The 17,522-nt window shown below is 40.5% G+C and overlaps 1 protein-coding gene and 1 long non-coding RNA gene across 13 annotated transcripts in view; one reads left to right on the top strand and one right to left on the bottom strand.

The window, feature by feature from the left end:
- SLC8A1 (solute carrier family 8 member A1) overlaps positions 1–17,522 on the top strand; it is a 447,727-nt gene that overhangs the window by 308,202 nt on the left and 122,003 nt on the right. The window lies entirely within an intron of this gene.
- The window catches only part of LOC113901128, a 39,471-nt gene continuing 25,424 nt past the window's right edge, over positions 3,476–17,522 (bottom strand). The window contains exons 2-3 of the long non-coding RNA XR_003513316.1: positions 6,145–6,246; positions 3,476–3,646 (exon numbers count right to left, since the gene is read on the bottom strand). This is a non-coding gene — a long non-coding RNA (uncharacterized LOC113901128). The remainder of the gene's footprint in view (positions 3,647–6,144; positions 6,247–17,522) is intronic.

Below are 17,522 nucleotides of genomic sequence, written 5' to 3'. Positions count from 1 at the left end.
TTGCCCTGCCCATCACACAGCAGGCTCCCCTGTGCTTGTAAAGTGACTGTCATAGCAAGGCCTGACTTTCGAGGGGAAACTATAAAACCAACTGTCATCTCAGGTATTTTAAAACAGGTTGAGTTAGCCAGAATAATTGGAAGTGAAGTTGGCTTCTGAATACATCATAAGCCTGTGTGGAAAAGAAAGTATTGTTTATCATCTTATTTACTTCTTTGCTGAGTGAGTGGAGCTTACCGATTATGTAAAAGCATCAGGATTGCCTGCAGAGCAAAATATAAATAGAGCAATTCTAACACTGAGGCTTACCATTCAAGTGGTAAACGTACTTGTCTAGGTCTAGCAGCTCATAAGATTACACCGGAAGGATCTGTTTATCCCAATGAGGCTAAGGTAAAGTGTGATGTTTGAGGAGTGGTGTCACCAGGAGGCATCCTTGGGAGGGGCTGTCACCTCCCCGCCCCTGTCTCCATCAGCCACCCCACCCCCTGACCAAAATACTGCCTAAGAAAAAAATTAAGGTTTTGATGGCTAAAGGCAAATACAGCTTGGAGATAAGTCCCTTATCCTAAGCTGACTCTCATGTGGAGAGAAATAGAAATTATATAGAAATTACGTATCTTTCACTGGGTATAAGAGAGATTCTACATGATTCATTACCAGCTTTGACTGTATCCCATGCCTGGTGCCTTCTACCCCTTTCTTTTTTTATTTTACTGTTGATTTATTTCGTTTTGGCTGCCTAGGTCTTTGTTGCTCTGCACAGGCGTTCTCTAGTTGCGGTAAAGGTCTTCTCATCGCGGTGGCTCCTCTTGTTGCGGAGCACAGGCTCTAGGGCACTCAGGCTTCAGTAGCTGCGGCCTATGATCTTAGTTGCCTCGAGGCATGTGGAATCTTCCTGGACCAGGGGTCAAATCCGTGTCCCCTGCGTTGGCAGGTGGATTCTTAACCATTGGACCACTAGGGAAGTCCTACCCCTTTTTTTTTGTTTAAAGAAACAGGGAAGAAGAAAAAAATGAGGCCAAATGCCTAATATAAGATCATTAGGAGCTATCAACTTGGCAAAAAGAACTACTACTTGTTGAGGGTTTACTAAGTGCCAGGCACTATTTAAACTGCATTATATATATTTTTTCTCATTTACTATTCCAATACAATTTGAGATATTTATTATTCATGCTATACAAATGAGGATACTGAGGCTCAGCACGGTGGCATACTCAGTCACACAACTAACAACAATTAAAACCACTCTGTGCTGTTTTCTCTATACCCTGTTGCCAACAGATATATTCCTTAGTGTCTCTTAGAAAAAGAGATATAGTGGGATACAGTTGCAAGTCTCATGGTTCTCTGCTCAAAACCTGACTTCAGCACCTCAGGGAAGCTGTTGTATTAAATGGGAAAACTGGAAATTATAGACCCGAGTTCTTGTTCCCTGAAACTGGTCAAATATGAACTTCAGTTTCATCTTGGGAGAAGATGGAGTAATATACTTGCCTTACAGAATTTTTAGAATTAAACAAATAGTTCTTAACCCTGCAGTGACTCGGAATCATTGTGGGGTTTAAAAAAAAGTAAGAAAACTACACTTGCCAAATGCTAACCCAAAGCCTAAGCAATTGTATTCTCTCATGGGTAGTGGTCTGGAAAACTTAGACAATCTATGTATTTTCCACTTCCACGAGTGATTGGGTGCGTGGCCATGGCTGGTAGTCAGTCATTGGATTGGAAGAGGTGTGTGAACTTCCTACTACCTAGCACAGTGTTAAGAAAATTCTAAAATATTCTTATTCTCCAGCTATGACTTCTTTGTCACCTTCATGGGATTCTGCTTCCTTTCTCATAAAGTGATGGAGTTTTAGCTCCTGGTATTCTCAACAGTGAAGTTAATAAATTAGGGACTTTTAGGAATGCCTGATTCCCAGAAAATCTGGGAGAGGCAAGATAACTGTTTGGCTTCTCTGACTCTGTTTCTTGAAACTTTTTCATTAATGGATCCTCAATCCTTTCAAACCCCCTCCAGAACCCCACCCAGCCTCTCAGAGACAGCCTCCTCTCCTTCAAGCTTATACTTTTTCCATTCAGTTAAAAGCGTAAGGTACTATGTCATCAGTTAAAATGACTCCATCTCACTAGACAATTAGCTATCATTTCTCTCTCAAATCATATCATGTTTGAGTCCATACAAAGTAAAAATTTTAGGCACTTTAATATCTTTGTGGTGGATGTATTTGTGGCCAAACTATGATGGGCTCACAAATACTTAGTTGGTTACCTGTGTAATTTCTGGGCAAGACCCACTCTGCTTCATGGAGGCTCATTCCTGTTTTGTCTCTGATGGTTACATAAAGGGAGCAAACATCTCGTTCAGCCTTACCCACTCCTCCTATTATAAATTAGGATATGCTCACTTCTAATACACTGACAATCCAACAGATTAGGAAAAAAAACTGTTGTTATGATTAAAGTATTTACTTCATTGAAATGAATCAGACAGGTATTTAATTAATTATTTGTATCCATAACCTGTTGTTTGCTGTTTGCTTTCCCAGGGCCAACGTTTAGTATATTAGACATTGCAATGTAGTGATCAAAAGCACCAGAGACTAGGCGCACATGGGCTTTTTTTCTCCAGTAAGTTCCAAAACCTAGGGAGAGAGAAAGAAAAGATATAGGAATACAAAGATTATATAGTATATGGGGTTTAAATTCCCCTCTTTAGAAAATAAAGCATTCAAATAGCAATGACTAGTATTTAAGATCACTCAGGCATTCTCTTTTTTAAAAAATGTAATTTTTTTTTTTAAACTATTAAGAAAGGGAGCTATTCCTGTGCTCTTTCCTTCCTCCATCCAGTCTGAGCCTGTTGGAATCCTGCACCGTTCTTGTAAGCATCAGGCAGCCTGTCAGGGAAAGGATGAACAAAGAAGACAGAGCCGGCTGGGAAGAGTGAGATGAATGCAAAGAGCTCCAAACCAAGCAGAGTTTTCACCGCCCCCACATCCATGCCCTGAAATAGACACAGAATTGCACATGCTTCTAGCTCATTGGCCAGGTTCAGAGTTAGCAGAAGTTAATAGCTGAGTGCCTTTTTCTTAATGGAAGTACTGCTATGTCAGAAAAAGAAATCAAAAGAGCCCTGGGGTTAAACCAGTCTCCAGATTAGCCGGCTAGTTGGCCAGCATGTGACAAACCAAAGGCACAAAGACCCGTGTCCAGTGGGCGGCCGGGCTTGGGACCTTCCAAGAAGCACCTATGCAATGATGGCAAAGCATCAAGCATGTGCCAGACTCACATGAGACCGCCTTTAGAAATGATGCTCTCCCTCACTCAGGAGGTGAAGGAGCCAAGTTAGAGGTGTCTCGGCTATCAGAGTTGATATTCCCTTGGAAGCTCTGATGACTTAAATTCTTTCTTTTTTCTTCACAGAACCTCTTCTTTCTTACCTTCCTTTACCTCTTTTCTTCTTCTCTCTACTGTTTCTCCTCCTCCCTTGTCTTTTCCCCTTCCTTTGTCTGCATTTCTCTTTTATTTTCTTCAAAGAAACATCTAAGTCATAGCCACAGTTATTCCTTCTCAAGATCATTGCCAGCCAGTTGCAAGGCTACAGATTCAGAGATGCAAGAAAGTTGGCCTCATTTGCCTGAGATGGGAAAAAAAAAGAAACATAAGGAATAGTTATCTATGTCTCTCAAACAAAATAAAAATAATCTTATTTACTAGGTATAATTTCAGTCAAATTGTGCCTAACCAAACTCTGACAGAAAGACATGTTGATTTTTTAAGAGCTATCCTACTCTAGGCAAGCTGTACAGGGGCTAAATCACAATTTTCAAACCACCTCATGAATGGGAAACTAAATTCTAATCACATCTCTGTTTTGGACATTATAATGCCAATTAAGATACTGATTCAACTCCTTTAGGACTCTTTCTAAAACTTAAGTATCATTGCTATAAGCTGAAGTGATTTTAGAAGACAGTTACTTGTTAGGTAGGCTAACCATTTATTAGAATGGAAGGCCAAAAGGAGAAAAATACCTGAGATTTGAGGTGGTTTTAGGTCTATTTTAAAATGTTTGTAAGTTTTGTTATATCTGAAAGCATCACTGAAGGAAACTCCAAGAGTGTATTTCAATTCCATTTCTGTTTCTTTGAATTGGACATTGAATTGGACAGAGCATTTCTAACATCTCCTGTGACCTCTTATGGGTTGATGAGAGACTGAAGGGAACACGACCAATATTTTGCAATGTTTGGAAAGAATTTGCTGCTAGCCACAGCACACTTTGTCATGTGCTGACAGCAGGGGATGAGGAATGGCCATGAAGACTCCTCGGAAGCATCCGCCAGTTTCTGACTTTTAATCCCATGCAGGAAGCCTACAAGGTCAATGACAGCTGCCCTTCATTCTCCCTTTCTCATTGTTCTCTGCGGTTACTCCTCTGTGGATACGCACATATCAGGGTTCACCTTCACTCCACAGTCCTTCTCCTGCATCCCTCTTGACAGGGCCACATAGATGGAGCTCCCCAAAACTGGGGGAATCCTGCATGCTCTTGTCTCTCCTTAACTTCTCCCACCAAGATTTTTATGAATATTGTGATTATATCAGACCAAAGAGGCCAGTTGAGGGTTGCAAGGAAACATAAGACTTGATTTTGATAGCTATAAAAGGAAAGCCCAGTTTCCTCTGCTGCACTAGCAAATCTTGCTTTCGAAGTCACAACTTTAGTGTTAGTTAAAAAAAAAAAAAAAAGGACTCGGGGGGTAACTCCCTGCCACAAAAGCTGGGCATGAGGCCAGGACACTGCACTCTTAGCCAAGATTCCACTGGTCAGCATTTTTCATCCAAAGATGAGGGTGTCCCGCTGAAACCCAAGATAGAAGAGGCAAGGTTACCAGTCTCTGCACACAAGGAAGTTAATTGGCTTTTCCTCCCAGAAGAATGTGTTCATCTTTTATAAGGCATTAGAGGCCTTGGAGAAATGTAATCATCCGTAAAATCAGAAAAGTACATAGACTAAGGCCTACATGTGCTTCCTCTTTTCCTGCTTCTGCTCCATATACATAAAATTCAGCCAACAAAAATGTATCATGCTAATTATGGCCTACTTGGTCATACCAAATTTGTTTTCAGTCTTTCTAGTTGCTAATTCTTTATTCAAAAATGTTCTAATGTATTGTCATTCCCTTTTTCACAATGCAGAAATTACACACTGTTTGCCCTGAGTTTATCCAAACAAAACACAGCTAGCAGTGGAAAATAGGGCCTTTTTAAAAAATGTAAGCCTAGTAGTCCAGCGTACTAATAGGTAGCAGAGAGAGGAAATATTGATAAAGTGAAATTTAGAACCAAAGTGTTTACTAATTGCAGTTTTCATTAATAACGGTGTCAGAGTTAAAAGGATTTTCAAGTTAACTGCAAGTAGTTGAAATAGAATCTCTCATGACATTCTGAAAGCTGTGTCCCTTTGCTGAAGACTAAGGTTTGTTTTTTCTTTCCTCTTAATATTGGCCTGTAGGCCTATATGTAAAGACAAGCCTTCATGCAACCTGTTCATCACATGTTGATTTATTTCAGAATACAGCATTATTCTATTAGGTAAAGTATAAATTAAACATATGGTTACTTAATATTTTTTATTTTTTAACCCCATTTCTGTCGCCATCCAGGTAAAACTTAGATGGGCTTATTTGTTAAGTTACATAACTGTAGGAAATGAGCATGGTGGGTGGGTGTGTGTGAATTTTGTAATTAAAATCTTGAAATTTGTGGTTTCACGGACCAACAGGTGGGATCGTGTTAGCTAAACCTTATCTTGTTGCTCTGATGAACTGTTTTCTGTACATAGTCTAGAATAAAGGTTGGGATCACAGTTCACTCTACAATGAGAAGAATCCTCTGGGCTCAGAACACCACCAACCCCATTAAACGACTTCCTGAAAGATGACCTCTAGTTAGCTAAATGGAAAGAACTTGAGGGCAAGAAAGAGAAGCATCTGAAGGATCACACAGAACAGAGGAGAAGCCTGATAGAAGCTGAAGCCCAAAGGAGAGGCACAGGTCAAGAAATAACGTAGACTCTGAAGGCTTATCTGTCAACCCACAGTCACCCATTAACACCTAAATGCAGTTTACCTTGTCAGGTGTCATCCTAGAGCAGAGCAGTTTGGTAGGATCATGAAAAACAAGAGGAGAGCTCCACTCGGATTTGGGACCTGGGGCACAGGATCGGAATACCTGTTGAGGGCAAAAATAAGAACTAATATCTATTGAGCTCCTTCTGTGTGCCATTTCTTATAAATGCTTTAGCAGGGCAAGAGAGGGCAAGGATTGAAGAAGTCATATGGATTAGCATCCCCCTAAAAAGTAGGAAGATATTTCTAATGCATTATAAAACTCATTAGACCCTATTTTGCCTTACAGTGTCTCTGAATTTGAAGGTAGAGTCTGGCCCAAGGTAGTCCTCTGCTCCATAGGAATTGATCCTGTCAATCCGTAAACAATCCATAGAAACAAAAGTCAGGAGAACAAAACTAAGTAGAAGTTTGCCCTGTGTTTCCTGGAGAGGAAAGTGACCTGAGTGACCTCTGAGTTCTCCTGTCCTGCAAAACTCACATCACTGGAGTGGTCCTGGGCTGTTTCTGTAATGAGCAGGTTCTGGGTATGTCCATAGAAGCAGATGGTGTGATCCTGGACCACCAAAGTAGAAGGAGCCTCTGAAGGTGGTGTCCTACTTGGGGTGAGAGTCTGTCCTCACACACCCCTCCTTTTATGTACAAATTGCCCACTCAAAATGCACACCATCTGTTAATCCTCTGAATGCTGGCCTGGAAGTTGCTTATAAGATACTGATATGTGACTTGAGTTAACGTAATGTACAAGTAAGTGATTTGCTAAGTAGCTTCTGGAACCCTCACCTTGAAAGCATAAAGGACATGGGATATAGTTAGGAAGAGCTGAGGCGGTGAGGACAAGTCCCAACATGGCTCACTTATCTGGAGGGAGTTGCTGTTTGTTTCCTGCTCCTCAGGGCTTTGGATTATCAAGGAAGCACCCTGAGGATACCTGGAAGGTGAGGAAGGAGTTGGGAAAAGCAGACTTCAGAGACAATAAGAAAGACTTGACTGGTTTCATAGTGAAGGAGGCTATAATTCTGATAGCATCCAACAGTTCTGTTTTGGTCTTGAACATGTGAGGGTTCACATGTGTGTTGCTGTTCAGTTGTTCAGTGTCCAACTCTTTGTGACCCCATGGACTGCAGCACGCCAGGCTTCCCTGTCCTTCACCATCTCCCAGAGCTTGCTCAAACTCATGTCCATTGAGTCGGTAATGCCATCCAACCGTCTCATGCTCTGTCATCCCCTTCTTCTCCTTTCTTTGATCTTTCCCAGCATCAGGGTCCTTTCTAATGAGCAGACTCTTGGCATCAGGTGCCCAAAGCTTCATCTCAGTCCTTCTAATGAATATTCAGGATTGATTTCCTTTAGGATTGACTGGTTGGATCTCCTTGCAGTTCAGGGGTCTCTCAAGAGTCTTCTGCAACACCACAGTTCAGAAGCATCAATTCTTCGGCGCTCAGCCTTCTTTATGGTCCAGCCCACACATCCATACATGACCACAGGAAAAACCATAGCTTTGACTAGAAAGACATTTGTTGGCAAAGTAATGTCTCTACTTTTTAATATGCTGTCTAGCCCTCTCACATATGTATGTATGTGCATATTCTTACATAAAAATATACAGAGAGAAACAGATGTAGAAGCAGATGCTTTGCCGATTCCCAAGACCCTCAGTCTAGGCTTCTTGAGCTACACCATTGTTATTGCCACCACCAGCAGCCAAGCACAGGCATTCTGAAGATTTCTGAAGATCCATGATCATCTGTGCGTGTTCATTTTCCATGGCCTGTTTAATTGAAAGGTGTTGCAGTTACTGTTTTTCTTTTAGGAAAGTGGAGTTTATTGCCCTGCTGTCTCTGGAAACTAGCCATAGCTTGCAAATTTGGAACACCCAGAGCAAGCGTGATAAATTATCCTCAGTGAAATATCCCTAGCACTTCTGCCAAAAGAAAGGCTTGGCAGCCTGCGAGATTTGATACAACTCTCTTCTTACAAGGCTGCAAAGTGGACTTTTCCCCATTCCCTTCTCCCCCAAAACCACAGAATAAAAGGATCAGTTTTGAAAAACATTTAAGATGAGGGGGGAAAAATTGCACTTGGAATTGTCCCCCAGAGACTGGGCTGGTGTTAAGCAAAATTGTGCAAGCACCCCTTTTCCTCTGTATCCCACTGCTTCCCTACTGCTAATTCTCCTATTCAGTTATTTGTCCATGACATGGCCTCATCCTTTACAAAGCAAGAGCTGTCCATGTCATTCACTGCGTTCACCAGCTGCAATTGTACATAAAGCTCAATATTGAGTTGCTGGGCATGGCTCTGTCCCTTCTTGAAAGACTGCATCATTAATTAGCAGATACAAGGTTCTGGGAAACACTTACTCCATCTACTGGTCAAACCCATCTTGTATGGAAAAAGCTGATTTTCTGAACTGTGGACTGTGTGTGTAAGGGGATGGAATATGAAGCCAGAAATGCAGTTCTAAGTACATGTCTCTGACCTTTAATGGTAGGTTTTATTCCTGAGTCACATGGTAATCTTCCCAGCAAATTATCATGTCTGCTGATATCACCAGAAACTGAAATATGAGGCTGAATATCTAAAGTAAAAATGCACTATCCTTTCTGAAGTACAAGATGATGGCCTACAGTAAAGAGTGAACTTGGTCATCTATTTTAGACTATAAAGATTTAGAGTTGGCACACCACAGTTGAGTTCATAAATTCTGGCCAGTATGGACCTGCAGCTACTGATAATGTTGCTTCCACCAGTCAGACCTGAGTGTCCTATTTGATAGCCTATAGTCAGCTGCTTGGTCCTGACTTAACCTTATCCCTCTTGCCCACCCCCAGTCCCACCTCCATACATATGCTCTGTGGTCCCCAATGTATGGATTCCATCCAGAGGACTCTCCAAATGAGTTCTCCATGTAGGTGCTAGAAGAAGATAGCACTGTGCCATGAAGAAGAGCTCTGAGTCCAAGCCACTATGCCTAAAAATTCGAAAATAATGTTTCCTGGAGGAAAAAAAAAGCCAGGAAGTCTTTACTCTTTCGTACCCTCTCCTTGCTTCTTTGAGGTACTCATGATGCCTTCAAGATACTGCGTTTCTTCTGACTAGCTTTTGGTGACAAGTATTTATGAGATAGTCACCAGAAAAAGGGACCATCACTTGGTGTCCTGCCTTCCATGCGTGCTAAATCGCTTCAGTCATGTCTGACTCTTTGTGACCCTATGGACCATAGCCTGCCAGACCTCTGTCCATGGGATTCTCTAGGCAAGAATACTGGAGTGGATTGCCATGCCCTTCTCCAGGGGATCTTCCCAACCCAGGGATCGAATCTGCGTTTCTTTCGTCTCCTGCATTGGCAGGCAGGTTCTTTACCACTAGCACCATCTGGGATGCCCATGTCTTGCCTTAGGTTGCATAGTAATTATGTCTTCTCCTCTGCCCTCTTCCTGGGCCATATTGAAATGATCTTTCCTCACCCCCCCTCCTCTTTGTTGCTTAAATTATATAAAATACTTATATATTTCAAAATTAAGAAAAATACAGTATACTGAAGAATATATTATACTTTCATTCAAAATTCCTTTTATTTTTGCTTTACACTGTGTTCACCAAATTTTGACTAAGTATAGAATCATGGTTCTATGGCTGGATGGCATCACCCATGCAATGGATATGAACTTATTATTATGTTCTAGATTGGAAAGACATAATTATTATTTCTAGATTGGAAAGACAAAGGAACAATCTGCTTAAAAATAGCCTAATTTTTCCAAAGATGATAGACCACTTGAAAAATGAAGATCTTGATAAAAATCTAACAAGGAGTCTGTCACATGTGAGCTCACTCTGGTCATGTGTTTACAACTGTGTCTGACCTCATGGTGTTAATGGTCCTTCTAAACTTAAGCATTCTCAGAAACTGTAATTGACATAAAAGACAGAATGATGAGCAGACTTAAGATTGGGTAAGAGAGAGGAATGATGATAAAGGTCAACAAGCCTTCCAAGAAGTAAACTGAGTGGGAAGGAGACTGGAGAAATAACTCATAAAAAGCAGTTCAGAAGAGTAGGGTGTTTTAAAGGTCAGAAACCGATTCCCATTGTGGGTGCAGAAATAATAAGAAATGCTTTGATGACTCAGCGTTCATTAGGTAGTACTAAATTGCTAGTGAAACAGGAAAGTCATTTGCATTTCAGATTTACCCTTTCTCCAAATTTCATTTTGTGGTAAGGGCCCTTTTAAGATGACTTAATGAACCTTTTTCTTTTTTTCCTTTAAATTGCAGAAGCAAGCATACACACCTCATTCAGTGGTGACTAACATTCTTCATCATCTCCTCAATTTATTGAAATTAGTTGTGATGCGGTTGGGTCTAGTTGAAAAGTCATGCCAGTTTTTCAAAACAGAAACCCTGCTGGTCTCCCTGGAACCTTTTGAAAATTGAAGCCAGGAGGTGAAAAAGGTATATAACCTTGAGCTGGAATGCAAAAAACTAAAAGTGAAGTAGAAATTGAGTAAGAAGGTGTCTTCTTCCTGCCATGTTAACAGAGCTCATGTTTCAGACATTCAGCTACAGTTGATGCCCTTGTCATATAGCATGAATACCCAAGAGCCTGAGTCATCATGTCCTCTCAGTACATGATATTTAGATCAGATCAGATCAGTCGCTCAGTCATGTCCGACTCTTTGCGACCCCATGAATTGCAGCACGCCAGGCCTCCCTGTCCATCACCAACTCCCGGAGTTCACTCAGACTCACGTCCATCGAGTCAGTGATGCCATCCAGCCATCTCATCCTCTGTCGTCAACTTCTCCTCCTGCCCCCAATCCCTCCCAGCATCAGATTCTTTTCCAGTGAGTCAGCTCTTTGCATGAGGTGGCCAAAGTACTGGAGTTTCAGCTTTAGCATCATTCCTTCCAAAGAAATCCCAGGGCTGATCTCCTTCAGAATGGACTGGTTGGATCTCCTTACAGTCCAAGAGACTCTCAAGACTCTTCTCCAATACCACAGTTCAAAAGCATCAGTTCTTTGGCACTCAGCCTTTTTCACGGTCCAACTCTCACATCCATACATGACCACAGGAAAAACCATAGCCTTGACTAGACGAACCTTTGCTGGCAAAGTAATGTTTCTGCTTTTGAATATGCTATCTAGGTTGGTCATAACTTTCCTTCCAAGGAGTAAGCGTCTTTTAATTTCATGGCTGCAGTCACCATCTGTAGTGATTTTGGAGCCCAGAAAAATAAAGTCTGACACTGTTTCCACTGTTTCCCCATCTATTTCCCATGAAGTGATGGGACCAGATGCCATGATCTTCATTTTCTGAATGTTGAGCTTTAAGCCCACTTTTTCACTCTCCACTTTCACTTTCATCAAGAGGCTTTTGAGTTCCTCTTCACTTTCTGCCATAAGGGTGCTGTCATAGGCATCCTAATTATTTTACGTAGTAGAGCACTAGCCAATCTGTAATTGGCAAACCACACACAGAGATGGAAGTTTAAAAGAAATGTTCTAAATCTCAGTTTACCAAAGGATTGGGTTAGGTTAGAACTAACCCACTAACTAACCCAGTTAGGTTTAGAACTGGCAAAGACACATTCTCTCATCTACCAATTCTGATCAGTCAGTAGGCCTGCTTGGAGCTCTGGGTAGAGAAAGATTTTGATACTTGTGGGAAAGAAGGCAAAATTGAGTAGAAAGCACTTGATGATGCCATCCGTCAATCTGTATGTACCTCCCTAGTCATTCCCTCTCCCCCTTTCCTAAGCTATTTTAGTCAAGCCTTTGCTCCACTCAGATGTCCAGTACCTCCCAGCCTCTGTCCCCCTACTCTCAGCTGGTGATCTTGCTTCCCAGCTCCCTGAGAAAAGGGAAGCAATCAGAACAGACTTACCAAAGATTCCCACCATCACATCCACCCATGTGCCGGCATCTGTAGTATGCAGTCTGCCTTCCTAAATATTACTGTTGTGTTCTGAGGCACTCTCATCTTTTGCTGGAATTATAGTAGCCTCCTGGCTCCCACCCTTATCTCTACAACCTATTCTCAACAAAGGTGCCAGAGTGATTCTTTAAAGCTTGTCAGGTTATATCCCTTCTGTGCTCAAAACATTTCTCCCCATTTTGCTCAGAACCAAAGTCATTTCGAGAGTCTCCATGGCCTACATGGATGACCCTTCCCCCCACCACTCTGCTTTCACTTCTCATCTTTCCTCCTGGATCACATTTTCTCCAGCCACATAGTTTCCTTAAACCATAAACAAGACTGGCAAGCTTCTGCCTTAGTATCTGTGTACTGCCTGAGCCATCCTTACTTTGGTTGTTGTTCAGACACTCAGTCCTGTCCAACTCTTTGTGACCCCATGGACTGAAGCACACCAGGCTTCCCTATTTCCCCATGTTTGCTCAAACTTGTGTCTTTATTTCTGCCTCCCTCCAAAATATGGATAGCTAACTCTCTTATTTCTTGAAGCCTTTTCTTCTTCTTTTTTTTTTGTTGTTTCAACTTTTATTGGACAGTTAGGAAAATTGAAACAAAATATAACTTTGTTTCTCAAAGGTCATGCAACTTGTCAGCAGTGACAGACATTATTTCTGTAGCTTATCAGATGCCTTTATTTTATCAGAGGCACTTAGCATGTATTACCTATTGTGATACATGTTTTAAACCTTTAAATGTTAACCTTATTCCTCTTTTTGCCATCTTCTTTTATTAAAATATAGTTGACTTACAATATCATGTTAGTTTGAGGAGTACAACATGGTAATTTGGTTATGTATATAAGAATATATGTATATACATATGTGTGTGTATATATATGTGTGTGTGTGTGTGTATTCTTTTCCAGATTCTTTTCCTGTATAGGTTATTACAAAATATTGCGTATAGTTCCCTGTTCTTGAAACCTTTTCTTATGTGCCACATTCTCAATAAAGCCTATCTTGATCATATAACTTAGAATGACAACTGCTGCCCCTCACCCAGCACTCCTCATCTCCAAAAGTCTATTTTTTCCATAGTATTTATAGTATTATAGAAAATCCCATGGACGGAGGAGCCTGGTAGGCTACAGTTCATGGGGTCGCTAGAGTCAGACACGACTGAGCGACTTCACTTTCACTTTTCACTTTCATGCATTGGAGAGGGAAATGGCAACCCACTCCAGTTTTCTTGCCTGGAGAATCCCAGGGACGGGAAGCCTGGCTGGCTGCCGTCTATGGGGTCACACAGAGTCGGACACGACTGAAGCGACGCAGCAGCAGCAGCAGCAGACTTTAATTATTTATTTTATATATTGTATACATCTGTCTCACCTCAAGGAGAGGACAAAGATTTTTTCCCCTCTTTTGTTTCTCTGGGCAAAACCCACCCCAGGAACAGTCTCCAGCACAGAATTGTGTTTATAAAGAATTGGCAAATGAATGAATAAATGAATGGCATCTGGTGTGGGTGTGGGAGGGAAGCATGGAACATTCATCTCTGGAATGAACAACCTCAAAAGCCTCCCAAATTTGACATTCTCTGATTCTTTTCCCCTCAAAAATCAGCATGCTCAGAATTCTGTGCTCAGACTTCTGAATTCTTTAAGGAACATTTAGACTTCAGTGGATACAAGAGAGGAGAAATGACCCTTGTTGCCTTCTGGTTTCTCTTTTCAACCCTTGTTTGCTTTCCATTGGGGAAGAGGAGGCTGAAGGCCCCAAGGATTTCTCTTGTGCCCAAATTATTCTACTCTTTCCTATTTATAGAACCTTCCAAACAGAGTTGATTGATTGATTGATGTGCCAAAGGGAAAAGCCATTGCCCTCTGTATAATTTCATTTCCAAGTGTAGTAACCAAAACCCCAGAATGATGCCCAGGGAAAAGGGGGTTCTGTTCCATTCCCAGACAAGCTGCCAGTCTCTGGTACAAAGGGCCAAGGATCTCTCACCATTCCCTCCCTTTTCTGCCCAGGTACCAGTGGTACCTGAAAAATTAACATTCAAGGAGTATTTTCTTGACTTCAAGTTCACTACCTTTGACATACAAGTGCCTAGTGATTTCCAGGAGAGATTGTAAATGAGATTTAGATTTATTCTTGCCATAAAGATTTGATAAAGAGGAGAAGAGGCGAGACTTTGGAACCCTGACTAAGGAAGAGACATGTCATGAGAAAGTGAGAGACACAGAAGAAAAACTTGATGAATCTGCTTTAATACTCACTGTCTTGAGGCATAAGTGGGTTCTTTCTACAAGCCAGAGACTACCATTCTCCTTTTTGTTCCTGATCGTCCCTTCTTCCTCCATGCTACCATCTCTCCCCTTGGCTGGAGGTGGATATACATGTTTATATCAGTTCTCTTGGATAGCTTGAATTATAGGGAGAGGCAGTCCCTCTGGTGATGTGATTATGAAGGCGGTCAGGCTCATAAGCTTCAAGGTTACTTCCATCTGGCCAGTTTCAAAGAGCTGCAGCATACTTTGAAACGAGACCTAGGACATCTTCTAAGGCCATGTCCTAGGAATCCCTCCAAATAAAATAAATGGCAACTCGGGGGAACTCCAAAGAGCAGCCCCCTAATGATGCTTTAAAAAGGAGGGGAAGAGAGGTTATGTTTTATCAACTTAACACATTTTCTAGGGCTGGCCTAATAGATTATTAAACTGAACATTCCAGATGGCATGATTCCCATATTCTGATTTGGAAACTTGGACCCGCATCTCTGATATGGGGACTTCGCGCCTCATATTTTCTCAAGCAATCATTTCATGTCATGTTCATCTTTTTGGTAAAGTGGATTTGTTCACTGTATACCTTTATTTTGTGTAGCATTTAAAATCATTTCAAGTGATGAAATTAGAAAACCAAGGAAAAGAGATTTTTATCTTACCTTGGATCCCTTATTTAGTTTGAGAGACTGTAATCATGGTTTCTGTAGAGCTTGTTTTAAGTGGAATACTGACATTTGTAGGAAAATGAGACAGTTGCGGACCTCATCATCCAACGTCTTATCATACAAGGGGCCAACATCCACTACCTCTCTCTCCAAAGGCATTTCTCCCATAAAAGGATGAAATCAGACACCTCTGAGGGATGATTGAAAAGTGCTGGCCATCTGATGAGGGCTCCCTTTGGATGGAACATGTCTCTTGGGGGAACAAAAGTCCAAGGAAACTAAAGATATCGACTAAAGGAGTCAATAAGATATTAATTAAATGAGTCAATATCTTTTTTACATGAACTTCAGACATTGATTGCACTGGTACTGATTGATTACCAGTGGCAAAAGATGCTCACAAGTAACTGAAACATAGGGCCTTCCTATCACCTAACTTTTTTATTTTATTCTTATGGAAAGAGAAAATCTTATTAGGTTTTTCTCTTATCCTTTTTAATATGTATATTAAGAAAATGCATTTGAAAAAAACATGTTAAAACATCTTCCCTTCAGAGTTCAGCTCTTCTGCACCACTTTGCAATTCAGAGTAATTCAGGCTCATGTTTTTTTCACATGAACTCACATTTATGCCATCAAGATCAGCAGTGATACAGTGTCTCTTAAAGAAATCTATGAAAAAACAAAAAGCCATTGATGCTGGGCTCTTCAGAAGACTGCAGTTAGTTAGATGTAGTGCTCGTGTCCTTATGAGTTCTGTTTCCGGAATATACTTGATTCTCCACTTCCTTCAAATTTTCCTCATCTGTTTGGTTTCTAGGAGTGAAAATAATGCTCTACAACTTTTGTCTCTGGCATTTTACTTCAAACTTTAATACTTGTTCCGCTGCTCCTAATGCTCATGTGTTCACTGATTGCCATTTAGGATAATCAAAGGAAGTATTTGAGTCATTTGATGAGTTTTATTCTTAATTTTTATTATAACCTTTAGGCATTCTTTGAATTTTTAATGCCTAGATATATCATTAAGATGAACTCTTAACATAAACTTATTCTCACCTTGAGACTGATATTCATGAGATTGGATAGGAAACAATTCCTAAAATTAAAAAGATGTAAGAACCCTTAAGGCTTACCCTTCATTCTGGCTGAGTGAAACTTGCATTTAATAAGCATTGGAATCCAGGTATGAGTAAGAAGTGAATAATGCAGTCTCTGAGTTAATAGGATTTTGTGACAGTAGCTTGATCGAATAATTACATTCAGGACAGATTAAAATAAATGTCTCAAGGTGACGAAGTGACATCTTTTGATTCTAGAAGTATATAGATGTTGAGGAAGTGGCAGATACCCTGATTTTAAGATGAAAATTTGATCATTTTTCGTAACGCTGCTATTTGTAGTAACACAGGCTTATTTACATGGATGTTCCAGAAATCAGGGGACAACACAATCTTGTTGGTTCTTGTTGGTTCTTCTTAGCCCCAATCCTTTTGTTGGTCCTGTTATCATTACAAAGTAGAACCTTAGATATTTATCTCCCCTACATTGGTGAAGTCTCTGAAAATAACCTGATTTTCTATAATTTTATTTCCTCCTTTGAAATCTTTTCATTAAATCTGCTTAATTTTCATGTCTCAATGAAAATGTTTATGTCAACAAATCATACAAATACAATCCATCCCTTTGTCAAATTGTTTTCCTGTTTCTAGTGAGGATAAGATGGTCACTGTAGCCGTGAATCAGTTGTACACAGCACAAATGAAGCAGAAAGTTAAAATTTTGGAGTTTGTCAGACTCAAAATTTGCACATCATGCCTTAAGATGCTTGAAATATTCTGTAATCACAACTCAAAATGGGTCAACAGGCTAAACATTTTGGGCCTTTTTCTGGCTCTAGCACTTTTTAGACCTAAAAGATGTAAATGTTTTTCAAAAGAAATTGTTTTCCTTGATAGGGAGTAGACTGGCTATTATCACTTCTTTAGGTTCATTCACCACTACAAAGGGCTGCGTGTTCAGCTAGTATCCAGGTGTGGAAAGTGAAATACTCAACTCTGGAAAAAGATCATAAGTGTGAACAATGAGGGGAAAATGAAGTAGAAAACCCTACCATGGAATCCTGCACTGTCCAATATGCTAGCCACAAGCCATCTGTGGCTAATAGATCACTGAAATGTGGGTAATCTACATGAAGAGATGTCATAACTGTAAAAGACATCCCAGCTTTCAAAGGTTTAGTATGAAAAAAGGAATAGAAAAGATTTCATTAACAAATTGCATATTGATTATATGTTAAGATAATATTTTGAATATATTGGATATTTAAAATATATCATTAAAGTTCACTTTGTCTTTTCTTTTTACCTTTTAAAAAATGCATATACATTTTATATGGCTTACATTCCATTTCTATTGCACGAATCCTCCTAACTTATTCAGAATGAGGCAATTTACCTAGTCTGCTCTGAAACAAGACACCATTAGCTCTGCCAAAGGGATGGA

This window comes from Bos indicus x Bos taurus, chromosome 11 (assembly GCF_003369695.1).
Source record: "Bos indicus x Bos taurus breed Angus x Brahman F1 hybrid chromosome 11, Bos_hybrid_MaternalHap_v2.0, whole genome shotgun sequence".
Classification (NCBI taxonomy): domain Eukaryota; kingdom Metazoa; phylum Chordata; class Mammalia; order Artiodactyla; family Bovidae; genus Bos; species Bos indicus x Bos taurus.
Note: the sequence above shows the minus strand (reverse complement) of the source record. Positions and strands in the feature narration are given on the sequence as shown.